We start from the raw sequence: 26,042 nt of genomic DNA on the forward strand, positions 1-26,042 counted from the left end.
AAGTTATTCGGAATACTAAGACATCAGCAGTACCATGGCCCTGAATCGTTTTAATTTATTTTCATTACTTAGAGGCACACTTCCTACTCCAGACACAAATGTCAGTTGATAAACGTCAGTAAACGTCAAGAAATCATACTTACCTGGACCAGGGAGTACCGTGATCAGCTAGGCGGTTTCCCCAGGATGAGGCCTTTCCATTGCACTTCGGTTGGGCTGAAACCTGCGATCACCCCAAATGTGGGTGACTCGGGGTCGTTATTTATTAGTGTGGGGGTCTGCGTTCGCGCTAACCCCTGATAATTCAATTAAAAATAACCAATAATCTCAAGCTTAGGACAAAATTAGTCTGGATGTCTCTGATTAGCACGTGCCAATCGATAATGTTATTATTTCTTACACTGCTCTTTCAAGGGGTGGGTACCCCGGGTGGTCTAAATAGCCCACCATTACGGATCGCGGCCATCTCACCTGTCTGCGTGTGTTTGAGTTTCGGATTTGGCCCATGTGGTTATCAGAGAAAGCTTGCCAGTATGTTATCATGGGTCGGGAGTTCTTTCCGTTCATTTTTCTTCTCCCGGGTTCTTCCTCCACCATTTATATTGCCTGCCATGCATAGCCTATCTTGTGCTGAAAAATGGCATTAAACCCTACAACAAACAACTTTCAAAGAGCCATCTCACAACGAACGTGTGAAATATCTTTGAGTAACAGCGATCCAGCATATTTGTGAGAGAAAGAAAGAAAGAAAGAGAAATAAATGGAAACATGCTTACTGGATTCGACGAAAATCAAGTTTTATTTTCACCGAACTTCTCTGCAGTAGAGAGAGAGAGAGAGAGAGAGAGAAACAATATCTTCAAATAACAGGAACAACTTCGTTAATACAGCAAGCTTGTTGTCCTTATCAAAAGCAGTGAAGCTTCATCATAAGTCTCATTGTAGAGATCATCTGCATCACCAGTTACTTCTGTATCAGCAGCACTTTCAACAATCCAAAGCTTCTAGACTCGGAGTACGGCGAAGCGTAGCTGGCCAATCAGTGGCACAAAGATTTCAAATTTAATAAAACAGAGGAAACAAAAAGTAGTATTCCTTTGACCTGACAAGTCGATTTGCAGTGGTTCATAGCAAAAGAGGTTGATGCACTGCAACCTCAAATTTATACCTGCATTTTTCATTTATGACACCAAGCGATCTTGCCAGTGCAAACACAATCCCTTTCCTTACGTAACAGTTCGGGAAAGCATTGTGTACTAAACAGCTGGATGTGATTGACCATAGTTCTTGCTAGACGACTATTGCTATTTCACTGTCAACTTGCTGTGAAGTAACTATGGGAGGTCAATGGCTGATATCAGTTTCAAGAACAAGACAAGCCCGAAACGCGGAATTGAAAAATGTATCCATATATTTAATTAAAAAACCATAATAGCTGAAAAATACGCACCGTTGACTCAAGTTAAGAAATTTGCCAGGGGCCAATATACGAAACTATCCCCTGCCGTCCGAGCAAACCTATATAGCATATATCCACCGTAAAAGAAACTGAAATTCCAAATAAAGGACTATTTGAAGACATTTCAGTTACTTTTGTAATGTTGAAACATAAGCTATAAAGTTATTCGGAATACTAAAACATCAGCAGTACCATGGCCCTGAATCGTTTTAATTTATTTTCATTACTTAGAGGCACACTTCCTACTCCAGACACAAATGTCAGTTGATAAACGTCAGTAAACGTCAAGAAATCATACTTACCTGGACCAGGGAGTACCGTGATCAGCTAGGCGGTTTCCCCAGGATGAGGCCTTTCCATTGCACTTCGGTTGGGCTGAAACCTGCGATCACCCCAAATGTGGGTGACTCGGGGTCGTTATATATTAGTGTGGGGGTCTGCGTTCGCGCTAACCCCTGATAATTCAATTAAAAATAACCAATAATCTCAAGCTTATGACAAAATTAGTCTGGATGTCTCTGATTAGCACGTACCAATCGATAATGTTATTATTTCTTACACTGCTCTTTCAAGGGGTGGGTACCCCGGGTGGTCTAAATAGCCCACCATTACGGATCGCGGCCATCTCACCTGTCTGCGTGTGTTTGAGTTTCGGATTTGGCCCATGTGGTTATCAGAGAAAGCTTGCCAGTATGTTATCATGGGTCGGGAGTTCTTTCCGTTCATTTTTCTTCTCCCGGGTTCTTCCTCCACCATTTATATTGCCTGCCATGCATAGCCTATCTTGTGCTGAAAATGGCATTAAACCCTACAACAAACAACTTTCAAAGAGCCATCTCACAACGAACGTGTGAAATATCTTTGAGTAACAGCGATCCAGCATATTTGTGAGAGAAAGAAAGAAAGAAAGAGAAACAAATGGAAACATGCTTACTGGATTCGACGAAAATCAAGTTTTATTTTCACAGAACTTCTCTGCAGTAGAGAGAGAGAGAGAGAGAGAGAGAGAAACAATATCTTCAAATAACAGGAACAACTTCGTTAATACAGCAAGCTTGTTGTCCTTATCAAAAGCAGTGACAGCTTCATCATAAGTCTCATTGTAGAGATCATCTGCATCACCAGTTACTTCTGTATCAGCAGCACTTTCAACAATCCAAAGCTTCTAGACTCGGAGTACGGCGAAGCGTAGCTGGCCAATCAGTGGCACAAAGATTTCAAATTTAATAAAGCAGAGGAAACAAATAGTAGTATTCCTTTGACCTGACAAGTCGATTTGCAGTGGTTCATAGCAAAAGAGGTTGATGCACTGCAACCTCAAATTTATACCTGCATTTTTCATTTATGACACCAAGCGATCTTGCCAGTGCAAACACAATCCCTTTCCCTACGTAACAGTTCGGGAAAGCATTGTGTACTAAACAGCTGGATGTGATTGACCATAGTTCTTGCTAGACGACTATTGCTATTTCACTGTCAACTTGCTGTGAAGTAACTATGGGAGGTCAATGGCTGATATCAGTTTCAAGAACAAGACAAGCCCGAAACGCGGAATTGAAAAATGTATCCATATATTTAATTAAAAAACCATAATAGCTGAAAAATACGCACCGTTGCCTCAAGTTAAGAAATTTGCCAGGGGCCAATATACGAAACTATCCCCTGCCGTCCGAGCAAACCTATATAGCATATATCCACCGTAAAAGAAACTGAAATTGCAAATAAAGGACTATTTGAAGACATTTCAGTTACTTTTGTAATGTTGAAACATAAGCTATAAAGTTATTCGGAATACTAAGACATCAGCAGTACCATGGCCCTGAATCGTTTTAATTTATTTTCATTACTTAGAGGCACACTTCCTACTCCAGACACAAATGTCAGTTGATAAACGTCAGTAAACGTCAAGAAATCATACTTACCTGGACCAGGGAGTACCGTGATCAGCTAGGCGGTTTCCCCAGGATGAGGCCTTTCCATTGCACTTCGGTTGGGCTGAAACCTGCGATCACCCCAAATGTGGGTGACTCGGGGTCGTTATTTATTAGTGTGGGGGTCTGCGTTCGCGCTAACCCCTGATAATTCAATTAAAAATAACCAATAATCTCAAGCTTAGGACAAAATTAGTCTGGATGTCTCTGATTAGCACGTGCCAATCGATAATGTTATTATTTCTTACACTGCTCTTTCAAGGGGTGGGTACCCCGGGTGGTCTAAATAGCCCACCATTACGGATCGCGGCCATCTCACCTGTCTGCGTGTGTTTGAGTTTCGGATTTGGCCCATGTGGTTATCAGAGAAAGCTTGCCAGTATGTTATCATGGGTCGGGAGTTCTTTCCGTTCATTTTTCTTCTCCCGGGTTCTTCCTCCACCATTTATATTGCCTGCCATGCATAGCCTATCTTGTGCTGAAAAATGGCATTAAACCCTACAACAAACAACTTTCAAAGAGCCATCTCACAACGAACGTGTGAAATATCTTTGAGTAACAGCGATCCAGCATATTTGTGAGAGAAAGAAAGAAAGAAAGAGAAATAAATGGAAACATGCTTACTGGATTCGACGAAAATCAAGTTTTATTTTCACAGAACTTCTCTGCAGTAGAGAGAGAGAGAGAGAGAGAGAGAGAGAGAGAGAGAAACAATATCTTCAAATAACAGGAACAACTTCGTTAATACAGCAAGCTTGTTGTCCTTATCAAAAGCAGTGACAGCTTCATCATAAGTCTCATTGTAGAGATCATCTGCATCACCAGTTACTTCTGTATCAGCAGCACTTTCAACAATCCAAAGCTTCTAGACTCGGAGTACGGCGAAGCGTAGCTGGCCAATCAGTGGCACAAAGATTTCAAATTTAATAAAACAGAGGAAACAAATAGTAGTATTCCTTTGACCTGACAAGTCGATTTGCAGTGGTTCATAGCAAAAGAGGTTGATGCACTGCAACCTCAAATTTATACCTGCATTTTTCATTTATGACACCAAGCGATCTTGCCAGTGCAAACACAATCCCTTTCCCTACGTAACAGTTCGGGAAAGCATTGTGTACTAAACAGCTGGATGTGATTGACCATAGTTCTTGCTAGACGACTATTGCTATTTCACTGTCAACTTGCTGTGAAGTAACTATGGGAGGTCAATGGCTGATATCAGTTTCAAGAACAAGACAAGCCCGAAACGCGGAATTGAAAAATGTATCCATATATTTAATTAAAAAACCATAATAGCTGAAAAATACGCACCGTTGCCTCAAGTTAAGAAATTTGCCAGGGGCCAATATACGAAACTATCCCCTGCCGTCCGAGCAAACCTATATAGCATATATCCACCGTAAAAGAAACTGAAATTGCAAATAAAGGACTATTTGAAGACATTTCAGTTACTTTTGTAATGTTGAAACATAAGCTATAAAGTTATTCGGAATACTAAGACATCAGCAGTACCATGGCCCTGAATCGTTTTAATTTATTTTCATTACTTAGAGGCACACTTCCTACTCCAGACACAAATGTCAGTTGATAAACGTCAGTAAACGTCAAGAAATCATACTTACCTGGACCAGGGAGTACCGTGATCAGCTAGGCGGTTTCCCCAGGAGGCCTTTCCATTGCACTTCGGTTGGGCTGAAACCTGCGATCACCCCAAATGTGGGTGACTCGGGGTCGTTATTTATTAGTGTGGGGGTCTGCGTTCGCGCTAACCCCTGATAATTCAATTAAAAATAACCAATAATCTCAAGCTTATGACAAAATTAGTCTGGAGGTCTCTGATTAGCACGTGCCAATCGATAATGTTATTATTTCTTACACTGCTCTTTCAAGGGGTGGGTACCCCGGGTGGTCTAAATAGCCCACCATTACGGATCGCGGCCATCTCACCTGTCTGCGTGTGTTTGAGTTTCGGATTTGGCCCATGTGGTTATCAGAGAAAGCTTGCCAGTATGTTATCATGGGTCGGGAGTTCTTTCCGTTCATTTTTCTTCTCCCGGGTTCTTCCTCCACCATTTATATTGCCTGCCATGCATAGCCTATCTTGTGCTGAAAAATGGCATTAAACCCTACAACAAACAACTTTCAAAGAGCCATCTCACAACGAACGTGTGAAATATCTTTGAGTAACAGCGATCCAGCATATTTGTGAGAGAAAGAAAGAAAGAAAGAGAAATAAATGGAAACATGCTTACTGGATTCGACGAAAATCAAGTTTTATTTTCACCGAACTTCTCTGCAGTAGAGAGAGAGAGAGAGAGAGAGAGAAACAATATCTTCAAATAACAGGAACAACTTCGTTAATACAGCAAGCTTGTTGTCCTTATCAAAAGCAGTGAAGCTTCATCATAAGTCTCATTGTAGAGATCATCTGCATCACCAGTTACTTCTGTATCAGCAGCACTTTCAACAATCCAAAGCTTCTAGACTCGGAGTACGGCGAAGCGTAGCTGGCCAATCAGTGGCACAAAGATTTCAAATTTAATAAAACAGAGGAAACAAAAAGTAGTATTCCTTTGACCTGACAAGTCGATTTGCAGTGGTTCATAGCAAAAGAGGTTGATGCACTGCAACCTCAAATTTATACCTGCATTTTTCATTTATGACACCAAGCGATCTTGCCAGTGCAAACACAATCCCTTTCCTTACGTAACAGTTCGGGAAAGCATTGTGTACTAAACAGCTGGATGTGATTGACCATAGTTCTTGCTAGACGACTATTGCTATTTCACTGTCAACTTGCTGTGAAGTAACTATGGGAGGTCAATGGCTGATATCAGTTTCAAGAACAAGACAAGCCCGAAACGCGGAATTGAAAAATGTATCCATATATTTAATTAAAAAACCATAATAGCTGAAAAATACGCACCGTTGCCTCAAGTTAAGAAATTTGCCAGGGGCCAATATACGAAACTATCCCCTGCCGTCCGAGCAAACCTATATAGCATATATCCACCGTAAAAGAAACTGAAATTCCAAATAAAGGACTATTTGAAGACATTTCAGTTACTTTTGTAATGTTGAAACATAAGCTATAAAGTTATTCGGAATACTAAAACATCAGCAGTACCATGGCCCTGAATCGTTTTAATTTATTTTCATTACTTAGAGGCACACTTCCTACTCCAGACACAAATGTCAGTTGATAAACGTCAGTAAACGTCAAGAAATCATACTTACCTGGACCAGGGAGTACCGTGATCAGCTAGGCGGTTTCCCCAGGATGAGGCCTTTCCATTGCACTTCGGTTGGGCTGAAACCTGCGATCACCCCAAATGTGGGTGACTCGGGGTCGTTATATATTAGTGTGGGGGTCTGCGTTCGCGCTAACCCCTGATAATTCAATTAAAAATAACCAATAATCTCAAGCTTATGACAAAAGTAGTCTGGATGTCTCTGATTAGCACGTACCAATCGATAATGTTATTATTTCTTACACTGCTCTTTCAAGGGGTGGGTACCCCGGGTGGTCTAAATAGCCCACCATTACGGATCGCGGCCATCTCACCTGTCTGCGTGTGTTTGAGTTTCGGATTTGGCCCATGTGGTTATCAGAGAAAGCTTGCCAGTATGTTATCATGGGTCGGGAGTTCTTTCCGTTCATTTTTCTTCTCCCGGGTTCTTCCTCCACCATTTATATTGCCTGCCATGCATAGCCTATCTTGTGCTGAAAATGGCATTAAACCCTACAACAAACAACTTTCAAAGAGCCATCTCACAACGAACGTGTGAAATATCTTTGAGTAACAGCGATCCAGCATATTTGTGAGAGAAAGAAAGAAAGAAAGAGAAATAAATGGAAACATGCTTACTGGATTCGACGAAAATCAAGTTTTATTTTCACAGAACTTCTCTGCAGTAGAGAGAGAGAGAGAGAGAGAGAGAGAAACAATATCTTCAAATAACAGGAACAACTTCGTTAATACAGCAAGCTTGTTGTCCTTATCAAAAGCAGTGACAGCTTCATCATAAGTCTCATTGTAGAGATCATCTGCATCACCAGTTACTTCTGTATCAGCAGCACTTTCAACAATCCAAAGCTTCTAGACTCGGAGTACGGCGAAGCGTAGCTGGCCAATCAGTGGCACAAAGATTTCAAATTTAATAAAACAGAGGAAACAAATAGTAGTATTCCTTTGACCTGACAAGTCGATTTGCAGTGGTTCATAGCAAAAGAGGTTGATGCACTGCAACCTCAAATTTATACCTGCATTTTTCATTTATGACACCAAGCGATCTTGCCAGTGCAAACACAATCCCTTTCCCTACGTAACAGTTCGGGAAAGCATTGTGTACTAAACAGCTGGATGTGATTGACCATAGTTCTTGCTAGACGACTATTGCTATTTCACTGTCAACTTGCTGTGAAGTAACTATGGGAGGTCAATGGCTGATATCAGTTTCAAGAACAAGACAAGCCCGAAACGCAGAATTGAAAAATGTATCCATATATTTAATTAAAAAACCATAATAGCTGAAAAATACGCACCGTTGCCTCAAGTTAAGAAATTTGCCAGGGGCCAATATACGAAACTATCCCCTGCCGTCCGAGCAAACCTATATAGCATATATCCACCGTAAAAGAAACTGAAATTGCAAATAAAGGACTATTTGAAGACATTTCAGTTACTTTTGTAATGTTGAAACATAAGCTATAAAGTTATTCGGAATACTAAGACATCAGCAGTACCATGGCCCTGAATCGTTTTAATTTATTTTCATTACTTAGAGGCACACTTCCTACTCCAGACACAAATGTCAGTTGATAAACGTCAGTAAACGTCAAGAAATCATACTTACCTGGACCAGGGAGTACCGTGATCAGCTAGGCGGTTTCCCCAGGATGAGGCCTTTCCATTGCACTTCGGTTGGGCTGAAACCTGCGATCACCCCAAATGTGGGTGACTCGGGGTCGTTATTTATTAGTGTGGGGGTCTGCGTTCGCGCTAACCCCTGATAATTCAATTAAAAATAACCAATAATCTCAAGCTTAGGACAAAATTAGTCTGGATGTCTCTGATTAGCACGTGCCAATCGATAATGTTATTATTTCTTACACTGCTCTTTCAAGGGGTGGGTACCCCGGGTGGTCTAAATAGCCCACCATTACGGATCGCGGCCATCTCACCTGTCTGCGTGTGTTTGAGTTTCGGATTTGGCCCATGTGGTTATCAGAGAAAGCTTGCCAGTATGTTATCATGGGTCGGGAGTTCTTTCCGTTCATTTTTCTTCTCCCGGGTTCTTCCTCCACCATTTATATTGCCTGCCATGCATAGCCTATCTTGTGCTGAAAAATGGCATTAAACCCTACAACAAACAACTTTCAAAGAGCCATCTCACAACGAACGTGTGAAATATCTTTGAGTAACAGCGATCCAGCATATTTGTGAGAGAAAGAAAGAAAGAAAGAGAAATAAATGGAAACATGCTTACTGGATTCGACGAAAATCAAGTTTTATTTTCACCGAACTTCTCTGCAGTAGAGAGAGAGAGAGAGAGAGAGAGAAACAATATCTTCGAATAACAGGAACAACTTCGTTAATACAGCAAGCTTGTTGTCCTTATCAAAAGCAGTGAAGCTTCATCATAAGTCTCATTGTAGAGATCATCTGCATCACCAGTTACTTCTGTATCAGCAGCACTTTCAACAATCCAAAGCTTCTAGACTCGGAGTACGGCGAAGCGTAGCTGGCCAATCAGTGGCACAAAGATTTCAAATTTAATAAAACAGAGGAAACAAAAAGTAGTATTCCTTTGACCTGACAAGTCGATTTGCAGTGGTTCATAGCAAAAGAGGTTGATGCACTGCAACCTCAAATTTATACCTGCATTTTTCATTTATGACACCAAGCGATCTTGCCAGTGCAAACACAATCCCTTTCCTTACGTAACAGTTCGGGAAAGCATTGTGTACTAAACAGCTGGATGTGATTGACCATAGTTCTTGCTAGACGACTATTGCTATTTCACTGTCAACTTGCTGTGAAGTAACTATGGGAGGTCAATGGCTGATATCAGTTTCAAGAACAAGACAAGCCCGAAACGCGGAATTGAAAAATGTATCCATATATTTAATTAAAAAACCATAATAGCTGAAAAATACGCACCGTTGCCTCAAGTTAAGAAATTTGCCAGGGGCCAATATACGAAACTATCCCCTGCCGTCCGAGCAAACCTATATAGCATATATCCACCGTAAAAGAAACTGAAATTCCAAATAAAGGACTATTTGAAGACATTTCAGTTACTTTTGTAATGTTGAAACATAAGCTATAAAGTTATTCGGAATACTAAAACATCAGCAGTACCATGGCCCTGAATCGTTTTAATTTATTTTCATTACTTAGAGGCACACTTCCTACTCCAGACACAAATGTCAGTTGATAAACGTCAGTAAACGTCAAGAAATCATACTTACCTGGACCAGGGAGTACCGTGATCAGCTAGGCGGTTTCCCCAGGATGAGGCCTTTCCATTGCACTTCGGTTGGGCTGAAACCTGCGATCACCCCAAATGTGGGTGACTCGGGGTCGTTATATATTAGTGTGGGGGTCTGCGTTCGCGCTAACCCCTGATAATTCAATTAAAAATAACCAATAATCTCAAGCTTATGACAAAATTAGTCTGGATGTCTCTGATTAGCACGTACCAATCGATAATGTTATTATTTCTTACACTGCTCTTTCAAGGGGTGGGTACCCCGGGTGGTCTAAATAGCCCACCATTACGGATCGCGGCCATCTCACCTGTCTGCGTGTGTTTGAGTTTCGGATTTGGCCCATGTGGTTATCAGAGAAAGCTTGCCAGTATGTTATCATGGGTCGGGAGTTCTTTCCGTTCATTTTTCTTCTCCCGGGTTCTTCCTCCACCATTTATATTGCCTGCCATGCATAGCCTATCTTGTGCTGAAAATGGCATTAAACCCTACAACAAACAACTTTCAAAGAGCCATCTCACAACGAACGTGTGAAATATCTTTGAGTAACAGCGATCCAGCATATTTGTGAGAGAAAGAAAGAAAGAAAGAGAAATAAATGGAAACATGCTTACTGGATTCGACGAAAATCAAGTTTTATTTTCACAGAACTTCTCTGCAGTAGAGAGAGAGAGAGAGAGAGAGAGAGAAACAATATCTTCAAATAACAGGAACAACTTCGTTAATACAGCAAGCTTGTTGTCCTTATCAAAAGCAGTGACAGCTTCATCATAAGTCTCATTGTAGAGATCATCTGCATCACCAGTTACTTCTGTATCAGCAGCACTTTCAACAATCCAAAGCTTCTAGACTCGGAGTACGGCGAAGCGTAGCTGGCCAATCAGTGGCACAAAGATTTCAAATTTAATAAAACAGAGGAAACAAATAGTAGTATTCCTTTGACCTGACAAGTCGATTTGCAGTGGTTCATAGCAAAAGAGGTTGATGCACTGCAACCTCAAATTTATACCTGCATTTTTCATTTATGACACCAAGCGATCTTGCCAGTGCAAACACAATCCCTTTCCCTACGTAACAGTTCGGGAAAGCATTGTGTACTAAACAGCTGGATGTGATTGACCATAGTTCTTGCTAGACGACTATTGCTATTTCACTGTCAACTTGCTGTGAAGTAACTATGGGAGGTCAATGGCTGATATCAGTTTCAAGAACAAGACAAGCCCGAAACGCGGAATTGAAAAATGTATCCATATATTTAATTAAAAAACCATAATAGCTGAAAAATACGCACCGTTGCCTCAAGTTAAGAAATTTGCCAGGGGCCAATATACGAAACTATCCCCTGCCGTCCGAGCAAACCTATATAGCATATATCCACCGTAAAAGAAACTGAAATTGCAAATAAAGGACTATTTGAAGACATTTCAGTTACTTTTGTAATGTTGAAACATAAGCTATAAAGTTATTCGGAATACTAAGACATCAGCAGTACCATGGCCCTGAATCGTTTTAATTTATTTTCATTACTTAGAGGCACACTTCCTACTCCAGACACAAATGTCAGTTGATAAACGTCAGTAAACGTCAAGAAATCATACTTACCTGGACCAGGGAGTACCGTGATCAGCTAGGCGGTTTCCCCAGGATGAGGCCTTTCCATTGCACTTCGGTTGGGCTGAAACCTGCGATCACCCCAAATGTGGGTGACTCGGGGTCGTTATTTATTAGTGTGGGGGTCTGCGTTCGCGCTAACCCCTGATAATTCAATTAAAAATAACCAATAATCTCAAGCTTATGACAAAATTAGTCTGGATGTCTCTGATTAGCACGTGCCAATCGATAATGTTATTATTTCTTACACTGCTCTTTCAAGGGGTGGGTACCCCGGGTGGTCTAAATAGCCCACCATTACGGATCGCGGCCATCTCACCTGTCTGCGTGTGTTTGAGTTTCGGATTTGGCCCATGTGGTTATCAGAGAAAGCTTGCCAGTATGTTATCATGGGTCGGGAGTTCTTTCCGTTCATTTTTCTTCTCCCGGGTTCTTCCTCCACCATTTATATTGCCTGCCATGCATAGCCTATCTTGTGCTGAAAAATGGCATTAAACCCTACAACAAACAACTTTCAAAGAGCCATCTCACAACGAACGTGTGAAATATCTTTGAGTAACAGCGATCCAGCATATTTGTGAGAGAAAGAAAGAAAGAAAGAGAAATAAATGGAAACATGCTTACTGGATTCGACGAAAATCAAATTTTATTTTCACAGAACTTCTCTGCAGTAGAGAGAGAGAGAGAGAGAGAGAGAGAGAGAGAGAGAGAGAGAGAGAGAAACAATATCTTCAAATAACAGGAACAACTTCGTTAATACAGCAAGCTTGTTGTCCTTATCAAAAGCAGTGAAGCTTCATCATAAGTCTCATTGTAGAGATCATCTGCATCACCAGTTACTTCTGTATCAGCAGCACTTTCAACAATCCAAAGCTTCTAGACTCGGAGTACGGCGAAGCGTAGCTGGCCAATCAGTGGCACAAAGATTTCAAATTTAATAAAACAGAGGAAACAAAAAGTTGTATTCCTTTGACCTGACAAGTCGATTTGCAGTGGTTCATAGCAAAAGAGGTTGATGCACTGCAACCTCAAATTTATACCTGCATTTTTCATTTATGACACCAAGCGATCTTGCCAGTGCAAACACAATCCCTTTCCTTACGTAACAGTTCGGGAAAGCATTGTGTACTAAACAGCTGGATGTGATTGACCATAGTTCTTGCTAGACGACTATTGCTATTTCACTGTCAACTTGCTGTGAAGTAACTATGGGAGGTCAATGGCTGATATCAGTTTCAAGAACAAGACAAGCCCGAAACGCGGAATTGAAAAATGTATCCATATATTTAATTAAAAAACCATAATAGCTGAAAAATACGCACCGTTGCCTCAAGTTAAGAAATTTGCCAGGGGCCAATATACGAAACTATCCCCTGCCGTCCGAGCAAACCTATATAGCATATATCCACCGTAAAAGAAACTGAAATTGCAAATAAAGGACTATTTGAAGACATTTCAGTTACTTTTGTAATGTTGAAACATAAGCTATAAAGTTATTCGGAATACTAAGACATCAGCAGTACCATGGCCCTGAATCGTTTTAATTTATTTTCATTACTTAGAGGCACACTTCCTACTCCAGACACAAATGTCAGTTGATAAACGTCAGTAAACGTCAAGAAATCATACTTACCTGGACCAGGGAGTACCGTGATCAGCTAGGCGGTTTCCCCAGGATGAGGCCTTTCCATTGCACTTCGGTTGGGCTGAAACCTGCGATCACCCCAAATGTGGGTGACTCGGGGTCGTTATTTATTAGTGTGGGGGTCTGCGTTCGCGCTAACCCCTGATAATTCAATTAAAAATAACCAATAATCTCAAGCTTAGGACAAAATTAGTCTGGATGTCTCTGATTAGCACGTGCCAATCGATAATGTTATTATTTCTTACACTGCTCTTTCAAGGGGTGGGTACCCCGGGTGGTCTAAATAGCCCACCATTACGGATCGCGGCCATCTCACCTGTCTGCGTGTGTTTGAGTTTCGGATTTGGCCCATGTGGTTATCAGAGAAAGCTTGCCAGTATGTTATCATGGGTCGGGAGTTCTTTCCGTTCATTTTTCTTCTCCCGGGTTCTTCCTCCACCATTTATATTGCCTGCCATGCATAGCCTATCTTGTGCTGAAAAATGGCATTAAACCCTACAACAAACAACTTTCAAAGAGCCATCTCACAACGAACGTGTGAAATATCTTTGAGTAACAGCGATCCAGCATATTTGTGAGAGAAAGAAAGAAAGAAAGAGAAATAAATGGAAACATGCTTACTGGATTCGACGAAAATCAAGTTTTATTTTCACCGAACTTCTCTGCAGTAGAGAGAGAGAGAGAGAGAGAGAGAAACAATATCTTCAAATAACAGGAACAACTTCGTTAATACAGCAAGCTTGTTGTCCTTATCAAAAGCAGTGAAGCTTCATCATAAGTCTCATTGTAGAGATCATCTGCATCACCAGTTACTTCTGTATCAGCAGCACTTTCAACAATCCAAAGCTTCTAGACTCGGAGTACGGCGAAGCGTAGCTGGCCAATCAGTGGCACAAAGATTTCAAATTTAATAAAACAGAGGAAACAAAAAGTAGTATTCCTTTGACCTGACAAGTCGATTTGCAGTGGTTCATAGCAAAAGAGGTTGATGCACTGCAACCTCAAATTTATACCTGCATTTTTCATTTATGACACCAAGCGATCTTGCCAGTGCAAACACAATCCCTTTCCTTACGTAACAGTTCGGGAAAGCATTGTGTACTAAACAGCTGGATGTGATTGACCATAGTTCTTGCTAGACGACTATTGCTATTTCACTGTCAACTTGCTGTGAAGTAACTATGGGAGGTCAATGGCTGATATCAGTTTCAAGAACAAGACAAGCCCGAAACGCGGAATTGAAAAATGTATCCATATATTTAATTAAAAAACCATAATAGCTGAAAAATACGCACCGTTGCCTCAAGTTAAGAAATTTGCCAGGGGCCAATATACGAAACTATCCCCTGCCGTCCGAGCAAACCTATATAGCATATATCCACCGTAAAAGAAACTGAAATTCCAAATAAAGGACTATTTGAAGACATTTCAGTTACTTTTGTAATGTTGAAACATAAGCTATAAAGTTATTCGGAATACTAAAACATCAGCAGTACCATGGCCCTGAATCGTTTTAATTTATTTTCATTACTTAGAGGCACACTTCCTACTCCAGACACAAATGTCAGTTGATAAACGTCAGTAAACGTCAAGAAATCATACTTACCTGGACCAGGGAGTACCGTGATCAGCTAGGCGGTTTCCCCAGGATGAGGCCTTTCCATTGCACTTCGGTTGGGCTGAAACCTGCGATCACCCCAAATGTGGGTGACTCGGGGTCGTTATATATTAGTGTGGGGGTCTGCGTTCGCGCTAGCCCCTGATAATTCAATTAAAAATAACCAATAATCTCAAGCTTATGACAAAATTAGTCTGGATGTCTCTGATTAGCACGTACCAATCGATAATGTTATTATTTCTTACACTGCTCTTTCAAGGGGGGGGGGTACCCCGGGTGGTCTAAATAGCCCACCATTACGGATCGCGGCCATCTCACCTGTCTGCGTGTGTTTGAGTTTCGGATTTGGCCCATGTGGTTATCAGAGAAAGCTTGCCAGTATGTTATCATGGGTCGGGAGTTCTTTCCGTTCATTTTTCTTCTCCCGGGTTCTTCCTCCACCATTTATATTGCCTGCCATGCATAGCCTATCTTGTGCTGAAAATGGCATTAAACCCTACAACAAACAACTTTCAAAGAGCCATCTCACAACGAACGTGTGAAATATCTTTGAGTAACAGCGATCCAGCATATTTGTGAGAGAAAGAAAGAAAGAAAGAGAAATAAATGGAAACATGCTTACTGGATTCGACGAAAATCAAGTTTTATTTTCACAGAACTTCTCTGCAGTAGAGAGAGAGAGAGAGAGAGAGAGAGAGAGAAACAATATCTTCAAATAACAGGAACAACTTCGTTAATACAGCAAGCTTGTTGTCCTTATCAAAAGCAGTGACAGCTTCATCATAAGTCTCATTGTAGAGATCATCTGCATCACCAGTTACTTCTGTATCAGCAGCACTTTCAACAATCCAAAGCTTCTAGACTCGGAGTACGGCGAAGCGTAGCTGGCCAATCAGTGGCACAAAGATTTCAAATTTAATAAAACAGAGGAAACAAATAGTAGTATTCCTTTGACCTGACAAGTCGATTTGCAGTGGTTCATAGCAAAAGAGGTTGATGCACTGCAACCTCAAATTTATACCTGCATTTTTCATTTATGACACCAAGCGATCTTGCCAGTGCAAACACAATCCCTTTCCCTACGTAACAGTTCGGGAAAGCATTGTGTACTAAACAGCTGGATGTGATTGACCATAGTTCTTGCTAGACGACTATTGCTATTTCACTGTCAACTTGCTGTGAAGTAACTATGGGAGGTCAATGGCTGATATCAGTTTCAAGAACAAGACAAGCCCGAAACGCGGAATTGAAAAATGTATCCATATATTTAATTAAAAAACCATAATAGCTGAAAAATACGCACCGTTGCCTCAAGTTAAGAAATTTGCCAGGGGCCAATATACGAAACTATCCCCTGCCGTCCGAGCAAACCTATATAGCATATATCCACCGTAAAAGAAACTGAAATTGCAAATAAAGGACTATTTGAAGACATTTCAGTTACTTTTGTAATGTTGAAACATAAGCTATAAAGTTATTCGGAATACTAAGACATCAGCAGTACCATGGCCCTGAATCGTTTTAATTTATTTTCATTACTTAGAGGCACACTTCCTACTCCAGACACAAATGTCAGTTGATAAACGTCAGTAAACGTCAAGAAATCATACTTACCTGGACCAGGGAGTACCGTGATCAGCTAGGCGGTTTCCCCAGGATGAGGCCTTTCCATTGCACTTCGGTTGGGCTGAAACCTGCGATCACCCCAAATGTGGGTGACTCGGGGTCGTTATTTATTAGTGTGGGGGTCTGCGTTCGCGCTAACCCCTGATAATTCAATTAAAAATAACCAATAATCTCAAGCTTATGACAAAATTAGTCTGGATGTCTCTGATTAGCACGTGCCAATCGATAATGTTATTATTTCTTACACTGCTCTTTCAAGGGGTGGGTACCCCGGGTGGTCTAAATAGCCCACCATTACGGATCGCGGCCATCTCACCTGTCTGCGTGTGTTTGAGTTTCGGATTTGGCCCATGTGGTTATCAGAGAAAGCTTGCCAGTATGTTATCATGGGTCGGGAGTTCTTTCCGTTCATTTTTCTTCTCCCGGGTTCTTCCTCCACCATTTATATTGCCTGCCATGCATAGCCTATCTTGTGCTGAAAAATGGCATTAAACCCTACAACAAACAAATTTCAAAGAGCCATCTCACAACGAACGTGTGAAATATCTTTGAGTAACAGCGATCCAGCATATTTGTGAGAGAAAGAAAGAAAGAAAGAGAAATAAATGGAAACATGCTTACTGGATTCGACGAAAATCAAGTTTTATTTTCACAGAACTTCTCTGCAGTAGAGAGAGAGAGAGAGAGAGAGAGAGAGAGAGAGGGAGAGAGAGAGAGAGAGAGAGAGAGAGAAACAATATCTTCAAATAACAGGAACAACTTCGTTAATACAGCAAGCTTGTTGTCCTTATCAAAAGCAGTGACAGCTTCATCATAAGTCTCATTGTAGAGATCATCTGCATCACCAGTTACTTCTGTATCAGCAGCACTTTCAACAATCCAAAGCTTCTAGACTCGGAGTACGGCGAAGCGTAGCTGGCCAATCAGTGGCACAAAGATTTCAAATTTAATAAAACAGAGGAAACAAAAAGTAGTATTCCTTTGACCTGACAAGTCGATTTGCAGTGGTTCATAGCAAAAGAGGTTGATGCACTGCAACCTCAAATTTATACCTGCATTTTTCATTTATGACACCAAGCGATCTTGCCAGTGCAAACACAATCCCTTTCCTTACGTAACAGTTCGGGAAAGCATTGTGTACTAAACAGCTGGATGTGATTGACCATAGTTCTTGCTAGACGACTATTGCTATTTCACTGTCAACTTGCTGTGAAGTAACTATGGGAGGTCAATGGCTGATATCAGTTTCAAGAACAAGACAAGCCCGAAACGCGGAATTGAAAAATGTATCCATATATTTAATTAAAAAACCATAATAGCTGAAAAATACGCACCGTTGCCTCAAGTTAAGAAATTTGCCAGGGGCCAATATACGAAACTATCCCCTGCCGTCCGAGCAAACCTATATAGCATATATCCACCGTAAAAGAAACTGAAATTGCAAATAAAGGACTATTTGAAGACATTTCAGTTACTTTTGTAATGTTGAAACATAAGCTATAAAGTTATTCGGAATACTAAGACATCAGCAGTACCATGGCCCTGAATCGTTTTAATTTATTTTCATTACTTAGAGGCACACTTCCTACTCCAGACACAAATGTCAGTTGATAAACGTCAGTAAACGTCAAGAAATCATACTTACCTGGACCAGGGAGTACCGTGATCAGCTAGGCGGTTTCCCCAGGATGAGGCCTTTCCATTGCACTTCGGTTGGGCTGAAACCTGCGATCACCCCAAATGTGGGTGACTCGGGGTCGTTATTTATTAGTGTGGGGGTCTGCGTTCGCGCTAATCCCTGATAATTCAATTAAAAATAACCAATAATCTCAAGCTTATGACAAAATTAGTCTGGATGTCTCTGATTAGCACGTGCCAATCGATAATGTTATTATTTCTTACACTGCTCTTTCAAGGGGTGGGTACCCCGGGTGGTCTAAACAGCCCACCATTACGGATCGCGGCCATCTCACCTGTCTGCGTGTGTTTGAGTTTCGGATTTGGCCCATGTGGTTATCAGAGAAAGCTTGCCAGTATGTTATCATGGGTCGGGAGTTCTTTCCGTTCATTTTTCTTCTCCCGGGTTCTTCCTCCACCATTTATATTGCCTGCCATGCATAGCCTATCTTGTGCTGAAAAATGGCATTAAACCCTACAACAAACAACTTTCAAAGAGCCATCTCACAACGAACGTGTGAAATATCTTTGAGTAACAGCGATCCAGCATATTTGTGAGAGAAAGAAAGAAAGAAAGAGAAATAAATGGAAACATGCTTACTGGATTCGACGAAAATCAAATTTTATTTTCACAGAACTTCTCTGCAGTAGAGAGAGAGAGAGAAAGAGAGAGAGAGAGAAACAATATCTTCAAATAACAGGAACAACTTCGTTAATACAGCAAGCTTGTTGTCCTTATCAAAAGCAGTGAAGCTTCATCATAAGTCTCATTGTAGAGATCATCTGCATCACCAGTTACTTCTGTATCAGCAGCACTTTCAACAATCCAAAGCTTCTAGACTCGGAGTACGGCGAAGCGTAGCTGGCCAATCAGTGGCACAAAGATTTCAAATTTAATAAAACAGAGGAAACAAAAAGTTGTATTCCTTTGACCTGACAAGTCGATTTGCAGTGGTTCATAGCAAAAGAGGTTGATGCACTGCAACCTCAAATTTATACCTGCATTTTTCATTTATGACACCAAGCGATCTTGCCAGTGCAAACACAATCCCTTTCCTTACGTAACAGTTCGGGAAAGCATTGTGTACTAAACAGCTGGATGTGATTGACCATAGTTCTTGCTAGACGACTATTGCTATTTCACTGTCAACTTGCTGTGAAGTAACTATGGGAGGTCAATGGCTGATATCAGTTTCAAGAACAAGACAAGCCCGAAACGCGGAATTGAAAAATGTATCCATATATTTAATTAAAAAACCATAATAGCTGAAAAATACGCACCGTTGCCTCAAGTTAAGAAATTTGCCAGGGGCCAATATACGAAACTATCCCCTGCCGTCCGAGCAAACCTATATAGCATATATCCACCGTAAAAGAAACTGAAATTGCAAATAAAGGACTATTTGAAGACATTTCAGTTACTTTTGTAATGTTGAAACATAAGCTATAAAGTTATTCGGAATACTAAGACATCAGCAGTACCATGGCCCTGAATCGTTTTAATTTATTTTCATTACTTAGAGGCACACTTCCTACTCCAGACACAAATGTCAGTTGATAAACGTCAGTAAACGTCAAGAAATCATACTTACCTGGACCAGGGAGTACCGTGATCAGCTAGGCGGTTTCCCCAGGATGAGGCCTTTCCATTGCACTTCGGTTGGGCTGAAACCTGCGATCACCCCAAATGTGGGTGACTCGGGGTCGTTATTTATTAGTGTGGGGGTCTGCGTTCGCGCTAACCCCTGATAATTCAATTAAAAATAACCAATAATCTCAAGCTTATGACAAAATTAGTCTGGATGTCTCTGATTAGCACGTGCCAATCGATAATGTTATTATTTCTTACACTGCTCTTTCAAGGGGTGGGTACCCCGGGTGGTCTAAATAGCCCACCATTACGGATCGCGGCCATCTCACCTGTCTGCGTGTGTTTGAGTTTCGGATTTGGCCCATGTGGTTATCAGAGAAAGCTTGCCAGTATGTTATCATGGGTCGGGAGTTCTTTCCGTTCAGTTTTCTTCTCCCGGGTTCTTCCTCCACCATTTATATTGCCTGCCATGCATAGCCTATCTTGTGCTGAAAAATGGCATTAAACCCTACAACAAACAACTTTCAAAGAGCCATCTCACAACGAACGTGTGAAATATCTTTGAGTAACAGCGATCCAGCATATTTGTGAGAGAAAGAAAGAAAGAAAGAGAAATAAATGGAAACATGCTTACTGGATTCGACGAAAATCAAGTTTTATTTTCACAGAACTTCTCTGCAGTAGAGAGAGAGAGAGAGAGAGAGAGAGAGAAACAATATCTTCAAATAACAGAAACAACTTCGTTAATACAGCAAGCTTGTTGTCCTTATCAAAAGCAGTGACAGCTTCATCATAAGTCTCATTGTAGAGATCATCTGCATCACCAGTTACTTCTGTATCAGCAGCACTTTCAACAATCCAAAGCTTCTAGACTCGGAGTACGGCGAAGCGTAGCTGGCCAATCAGTGGCACAAAGATTTCAAATTTAATAAAACAGAGGAAACAAATAGTAGTATTCCTTTGACCTGACAAGTTGATTTGCAGTGGTTCATAGCAAAGGAGGTTGATGCACTGCAACCTCAAATTTATACCTGCATTTTTCATTTATGACACCAAGCGATCTTGCCAGTGCAAACACAATCCCTTTCCCTACGTAACAGTTCGGGAAAGCATTGTGTACTAAACAGCTGGATGTGATTGACCATAGTTCTTGCTAGACGACTATTGCTATTTCACTGTCAACTTGCTGTGAAGTAACTATGGGAGGTCAATGGCTGATATCAGTTTCAAGAACAAGACAAGCCCGAAACGCGGAATTGAAAAATGTATCCATATATTTAATTAAAAAACCATAATAGCTGAAAAATACGCACCGTTGCCTCAAGTTAAGAAATTTGCCAGGGGCCAATATACGAAACTATCCCCTGCCGTCCGAGCAAACCTATATAGCATATATCCACCGTAAAAAAAACTGAAATTGCAAATAAAGGACTATTTGAAGACATTTCAGTTACTTTTGTAATGTTGAAACATAAGCTATAAAGTTATTCGGAATACTAAGACATCAGCAGTACCATGGCCCTGAATCGTTTTAATTTATTTTCATTACTTAGAGGCACACTTCCTACTCCAGACACAAATGTCAGTTGATAAACGTCAGTAAACGTCAAGAAATCATACTTACCTGGACCAGGGAGTACCGTGATCAGCTAGGCGGTTTCCCCAGGATGAGGCCTTTCCATTGCACTTCGGTTGGGCTGAAACCTGCGATCACCCCAAATGTGGGTGACTCGGGGTCGTTATTTATTAGTGTGGGGGTCTGCGTTCGCGCTAACCCCTGATAATTCAATTAAAAATAACCAATAATCTCAAGCTTATGACAAAATTAGTCTGGATGTCTCTGATTAGCACGTGCCAATCGATAATGTTATTATTTCTTACACTGCTCTTTCAAGGGGTGGGTACCCCGGGTGGTCTAAATAGCCCACCATTACGGATCGCGGCCATCTCACCTGTCTGCGTGTGTTTGAGTTTCGGATTTGGCCCATGTGGTTATCAGAGAAAGCTTGCCAGTATGTTATCATGGGTCGGGAGTTCTTTCCGTTCAGTTTTCTTCTCCCGGGTTCTTCCTCCACCATTTATATTGCCTGCCATGCATAGCCTATCTTGTGCTGAAAAATGGCATTAAACCCTACAACAAACAACTTTCAAAGAGCCATCTCACAACGAACGTGTGAAATATCTTTGAGTAACAGCGATCCAGCATATTTGTGAGAGAAAGAAAGAAAGAAAGAGAAATAAATGGAAACATGCTTACTGGATTCGACGAAAATCAAGTTTTATTTTCACAGGACTTCTCTGCAGTAGAGAGAGAGAGAGAGAGAGAGAGAGAGAGAGAGAGAGAGAGAGAAACAATATCTTCAAATAACAGGAACAACTTCGTTAATACAGCAAGCTTGTTGTCCTTATCAAAAGCAGTGACAGCTTCATCATAAGTCTCATTGTAGAGATCATCTGCATCACCAGTTACTTCTGTATCAGCAGCACTTTCAACAATCCAAAGCTTCTAGACTCGGAGTACGGCGAAGCGTAGCTGGCCAATCAGTGGCACAAAGATTTCAAATTTAATAAAACAGAGGAAGCAAATAGTAGTATTCCTTTGACCTGACAAGTCGATTTGCAGTGGTTCATAGCAAAAGAGGTTGATGCACTGCAACCTCAAATTTATACCTGCATTTTTCATTTATGACACCAAGCGATCTTGCCAGTGCAAACACAATCCCTTTCCCTACGTAACAGTTCGGGAAAGCATTGTGTACTAAACAGCTGGATGTGATTGACCATAGTTCTTGCTAGACGACTATTGCTATTTCACTGTCAACTTGCTGTGAAGTAACTATGGGAGGTCAATGGCTGATATCAGTTTCAAGAACAAGACAAGCCCGAAACGCGGAATTGAAAAATGTATCCATATATTTAATTAAAAAACCATAATAGCTGAAAAATACGCACCGTTGCCTCAAGTTAAGAAATTTGCCAGGGGCCAATATACGAAACTATCCCCTGCCGTCCGAGCAAACCTATATAGCATATATCCACCGTAAAAGAAACTGAAATTGCAAATAAAGGACTATTTGAAGACATTTCAGTTACTTTTGTAATGTTGAAACATAAGCTATAAAGTTATTCGGAATACTAAGACATCAGCAGTACCATGGCCCTGAATCGTTTTAATTTATTTTCATTACTTAGAGGCACACTTCCTACTCCAGACACAAATGTCAGTTGATAAACGTCAGTAAACGTCAAGAAATCATACTTACCTGGACCAGGGAGTACCGTGATCAGCTAGGCGGTTTCCCCAGGATATCCGGCCAAGACAAAGTAGATCAAAGAATTCTTTTGAAGTGAAAGTTCAAAGTTTACCGCTTTGGAATATGTATCGCCGTGTTGAAATCAACATCTCAAGGTATGTGAATTCAGATGTGTATCTTCGTACACTACGAGTGGAAGGACGAATTTCTCGGGAGGAAGCGCTTCGCAAACTTGAAGCTGCAGGTGTTACTATTTCTGACATCGAAGGTTTATATAGAGAAGGGGAAAATGCCCCATGGAATGCTGTGCTCAAGTCCCAAGAGAAGGAAAAAGGCGTGACCGGTGACGGCATTAAATATATTGCTAACCTAATAATTGACCTCAGAATACACTGGCTGCCCCTGTTTGTCAATGATATTGTTATCAAGGAAGTTCTAAAGGATTATGGGGAGATCCTTGACATAAGCAGAGACAAGACAATTATAAACAAGGACACAATGATTGAAAACGGTACAAGGATAGTGAAACTCCGGACCACAGAATTCGATTGCAGGAATATTCCCCACATCGTGTCGCTTGGCATGTGTGGTATGCTTATAACAATGAAGGGCCGCCCCCCACTTTGCCTGAGATGTCGTCAGTCGGGGCACCTCCGAAAAGACTGCCCAGAGAAAGGTGCTAGCTATGCTTCAGCAGTGAATAATAAAGGACACGTTGCCCAACAACCACCTGCACCAAGCACATCAACCCAAGCAACGACACACGAACCTTTAACACCAGCAGCCCCTGCGTCGACAAACAGCAAACCAATTGATCACCCCACCACCCCCACCCCCTTGGACGCCTCCCACGGGGCGGAAGAGGAAGTAGCGACCCAAACACAAGAGAAAGCAACAGTACCGGATGACAATGATGAAGATGACTCGAATCAACCCAGACCACAAGAAAAAAGAGAATTGTTTGACCTAGATTCGTGCACGTGGCAGGTAGTCACGTCTAAAAGATCAAAAAAGTCTCGTCTTGAGGAGGATTCAAGTATGGATGTGCAAAATTCTTAATTTGGATTACACTACAGTAACTGTGTAATAAAGAAATCGGAACGCTCACGGACAATGAATATAATCAAATGGACCGGGCATATACAAGGACAGTAAAATGGACAATGAATAAGCATAACGGACTAAATATTTCAGGACTTTCCCTGGTTATACGTTCTATTACAGGTTTGTTCTTTTACTTAATCCTAATTTTTCATTCTCTTCAAATGTACAATATCCTTCATATCATCCTTATCTATTTCATAGCACATACAACATTTGTAGATTTTTATCTATTTTCTTCAACCATATTTTATCCCTTAATTACATATCCTCCCTTATTATGTTATCGTTCAGCAAGTCATTTCTGGTTTCCAATAGTATTACCTTATACAACGGACTCTACCCGTCTCGAGTTCAGATTGATTCACTTGATACACCTAGAGTCCCACATACATTAACGATTTTGAACCTATTCTGGACATGCCATACCAATAACAAGCAACCCATGAGTAAAATTAATATCCTTACATTAAATGTCAATGGCCTTCGAACCAACACGGATCAAAAACTATACGAGATTAGAAACTTGGTATCTTCGCATCACATCGACCTTGTATTCCTACAAGAAACCCACGTGGAGAAAAGAACCCTTACTTCAAAAATTCAAGATAAATTGCAATGTTATTATGCCATATGGAGTTTTGGCTCGAATCTTTCATCTGGAGCTGCTATCATTAATTTTAATCCTAACATACGTTTTTTAAAATATGAAACGGATTTTGACGGTAGAATAATATGTGCTGACTTTCAATTTAATGATATACCATATCGTGCCATAAATATATATGCCCCCATCCCTGATTCGGAGAAAAGTGAATTTTTTACTTCATTGTTCACATATTTAACGGGACAACATAATCTCATTCTTGCTGGAGATTTCAATTGTGTCACTAACTCCAACCTTGACCGAGTAGGTAATCTAACCAATTACAGCGAAAAGTCCGTCCAAACATTGAAATCGCTTATATCCAACTTTAAACTAATTGACACATTTCGCAAACTGAACCCCTCGGCAAAATTGTACACATGGTATCGAAACACACTAGACCCCTCATTACCACTGTTAGCAAGCAGACTTGATCGACTGTATGTTTCTAAAAACATAGCAAATTTCATCATTAATTCGACAATCGTTAACTTCGCTCAGTCCGACCACGATGCAGTAACTTTAAGTATAGCATGTAACTCATCAATATCATATGGTACCGGTTACTGGAAATGCAATAACTCGCACTTAAACCATAACACATTAAAAACTCTCATTACGGACCTAATTAAGAGAGAACTAAGATATCATAACATCACCCTAGAATATTGGGATGAGCTAAAACTCAAACTTAAAGAAGAAATCATTCGATATTCCAAACAACTTTCGAAAGTTAAAAACTCTGCAATTAAATCATTGAAGAAAGACTACCAATATCTAAGACAGAAATATGATTTAACCAATAATGAAGAACTTCTCTTTCAAATACAAGAACTCCGAATGTCTATCAAGGAATTACAAAATGAAAAATATATAGGATCAGTCATTAGGAGCAAAGCGAAAATTTTAGATAATAACGAAAGACCGAGCCAATTCTTTTTTCAATTAGAAAATAAAAAGGGTTCCCAGAAAACTATCACTGAAATTGAGTATAATAATGTGACTCATAACTCAAGTGTTGATATCTTAAACTGTTTTAAAAAGTTGTATTCAAATCTTTTTACCACAGAATTGATTGATGAAGAATTGTTTAAAGAATTTCTAACTGGGTTACCTCAGTTAAAGGCTGAAGATAACCAATTCCTTACCGGACCAATTACTAAAGTAGAAATTTGGAAATCTTTAAATATGATGGAGCCAAATAAATCACCTGGACCCGATGGTCTCACAAAAGAGTTTTATGTCACGTTTTTTGAATGTTTAGGCGACACATTAGTCCGTTTATATAATTTGATCTTTGAATCAAACACTTTGTCTGATTCACAAAAACTATCTTATATTACGTTATTATGTAAGGATCCTGAAAATTCAAATAATATGAAAAATTGGA

At 40.6% G+C, this 26,042-nt stretch overlaps 14 non-coding genes across 14 annotated transcripts; all 14 read left to right on the plus strand.

Annotated features, from left to right (window-relative positions):
• Nucleotides 1-135: 135 nt before the first annotated feature.
• On the plus strand, nt 136-299 carry LOC149772348 (U1 spliceosomal RNA). Its single transcript, XR_016417877.1, has one exon. It is a non-coding gene; the product is annotated as a U1 spliceosomal RNA (small nuclear RNA).
• Nucleotides 300-1,753: 1,454 nt separating this feature from the next.
• LOC149772349 (U1 spliceosomal RNA) lies at nt 1,754-1,917 on the plus strand. Its single transcript, XR_016417922.1, has one exon. It is a non-coding gene; the product is annotated as a U1 spliceosomal RNA (small nuclear RNA).
• A 1,456-nt stretch (nt 1,918-3,373) lies between these two features.
• LOC149772350 (U1 spliceosomal RNA) lies at nt 3,374-3,537 on the plus strand. The gene has a single exon (XR_016417878.1). It is a non-coding gene; the product is annotated as a U1 spliceosomal RNA (small nuclear RNA).
• Nucleotides 3,538-5,004: 1,467 nt separating this feature from the next.
• On the plus strand, nt 5,005-5,165 carry LOC149772351 (U1 spliceosomal RNA). The gene has a single exon (XR_016417939.1). It is a non-coding gene; the product is annotated as a U1 spliceosomal RNA (small nuclear RNA).
• A 1,454-nt stretch (nt 5,166-6,619) lies between these two features.
• On the plus strand, nt 6,620-6,783 carry LOC149772352 (U1 spliceosomal RNA). The gene has a single exon (XR_016417923.1). It is a non-coding gene; the product is annotated as a U1 spliceosomal RNA (small nuclear RNA).
• A 1,456-nt stretch (nt 6,784-8,239) lies between these two features.
• On the plus strand, nt 8,240-8,403 carry LOC149772353 (U1 spliceosomal RNA). The gene has a single exon (XR_016417879.1). It is a non-coding gene; the product is annotated as a U1 spliceosomal RNA (small nuclear RNA).
• A 1,454-nt stretch (nt 8,404-9,857) lies between these two features.
• Nucleotides 9,858-10,021, plus strand: LOC149772354 (U1 spliceosomal RNA). The gene has a single exon (XR_016417924.1). It is a non-coding gene; the product is annotated as a U1 spliceosomal RNA (small nuclear RNA).
• Nucleotides 10,022-11,477: 1,456 nt separating this feature from the next.
• Nucleotides 11,478-11,641, plus strand: LOC149772355 (U1 spliceosomal RNA). The gene has a single exon (XR_016417880.1). It is a non-coding gene; the product is annotated as a U1 spliceosomal RNA (small nuclear RNA).
• Nucleotides 11,642-13,119: 1,478 nt separating this feature from the next.
• On the plus strand, nt 13,120-13,283 carry LOC149772356 (U1 spliceosomal RNA). The gene has a single exon (XR_016417882.1). It is a non-coding gene; the product is annotated as a U1 spliceosomal RNA (small nuclear RNA).
• Nucleotides 13,284-14,737: 1,454 nt separating this feature from the next.
• Nucleotides 14,738-14,901, plus strand: LOC149772357 (U1 spliceosomal RNA). Its single transcript, XR_016417935.1, has one exon. It is a non-coding gene; the product is annotated as a U1 spliceosomal RNA (small nuclear RNA).
• A 1,462-nt stretch (nt 14,902-16,363) lies between these two features.
• On the plus strand, nt 16,364-16,527 carry LOC149772358 (U1 spliceosomal RNA). Its single transcript, XR_016417883.1, has one exon. It is a non-coding gene; the product is annotated as a U1 spliceosomal RNA (small nuclear RNA).
• Nucleotides 16,528-18,020: 1,493 nt separating this feature from the next.
• On the plus strand, nt 18,021-18,184 carry LOC149772359 (U1 spliceosomal RNA). Its single transcript, XR_016417916.1, has one exon. It is a non-coding gene; the product is annotated as a U1 spliceosomal RNA (small nuclear RNA).
• A 1,460-nt stretch (nt 18,185-19,644) lies between these two features.
• Nucleotides 19,645-19,808, plus strand: LOC149772360 (U1 spliceosomal RNA). The gene has a single exon (XR_016417884.1). It is a non-coding gene; the product is annotated as a U1 spliceosomal RNA (small nuclear RNA).
• A 1,459-nt stretch (nt 19,809-21,267) lies between these two features.
• Nucleotides 21,268-21,431, plus strand: LOC149772361 (U1 spliceosomal RNA). Its single transcript, XR_016417885.1, has one exon. It is a non-coding gene; the product is annotated as a U1 spliceosomal RNA (small nuclear RNA).
• The last annotated feature ends 4,611 nt before the right edge of the window (nt 21,432-26,042 follow it).

The sequence above is a fragment of the Sinohyriopsis cumingii genome, unplaced genomic scaffold (assembly GCF_028554795.1).
Source record: "Sinohyriopsis cumingii isolate HCF-2022 unplaced genomic scaffold, ASM2855479v2 utg001517l, whole genome shotgun sequence".
Taxonomy (NCBI): domain Eukaryota; kingdom Metazoa; phylum Mollusca; class Bivalvia; order Unionida; family Unionidae; genus Sinohyriopsis; species Sinohyriopsis cumingii.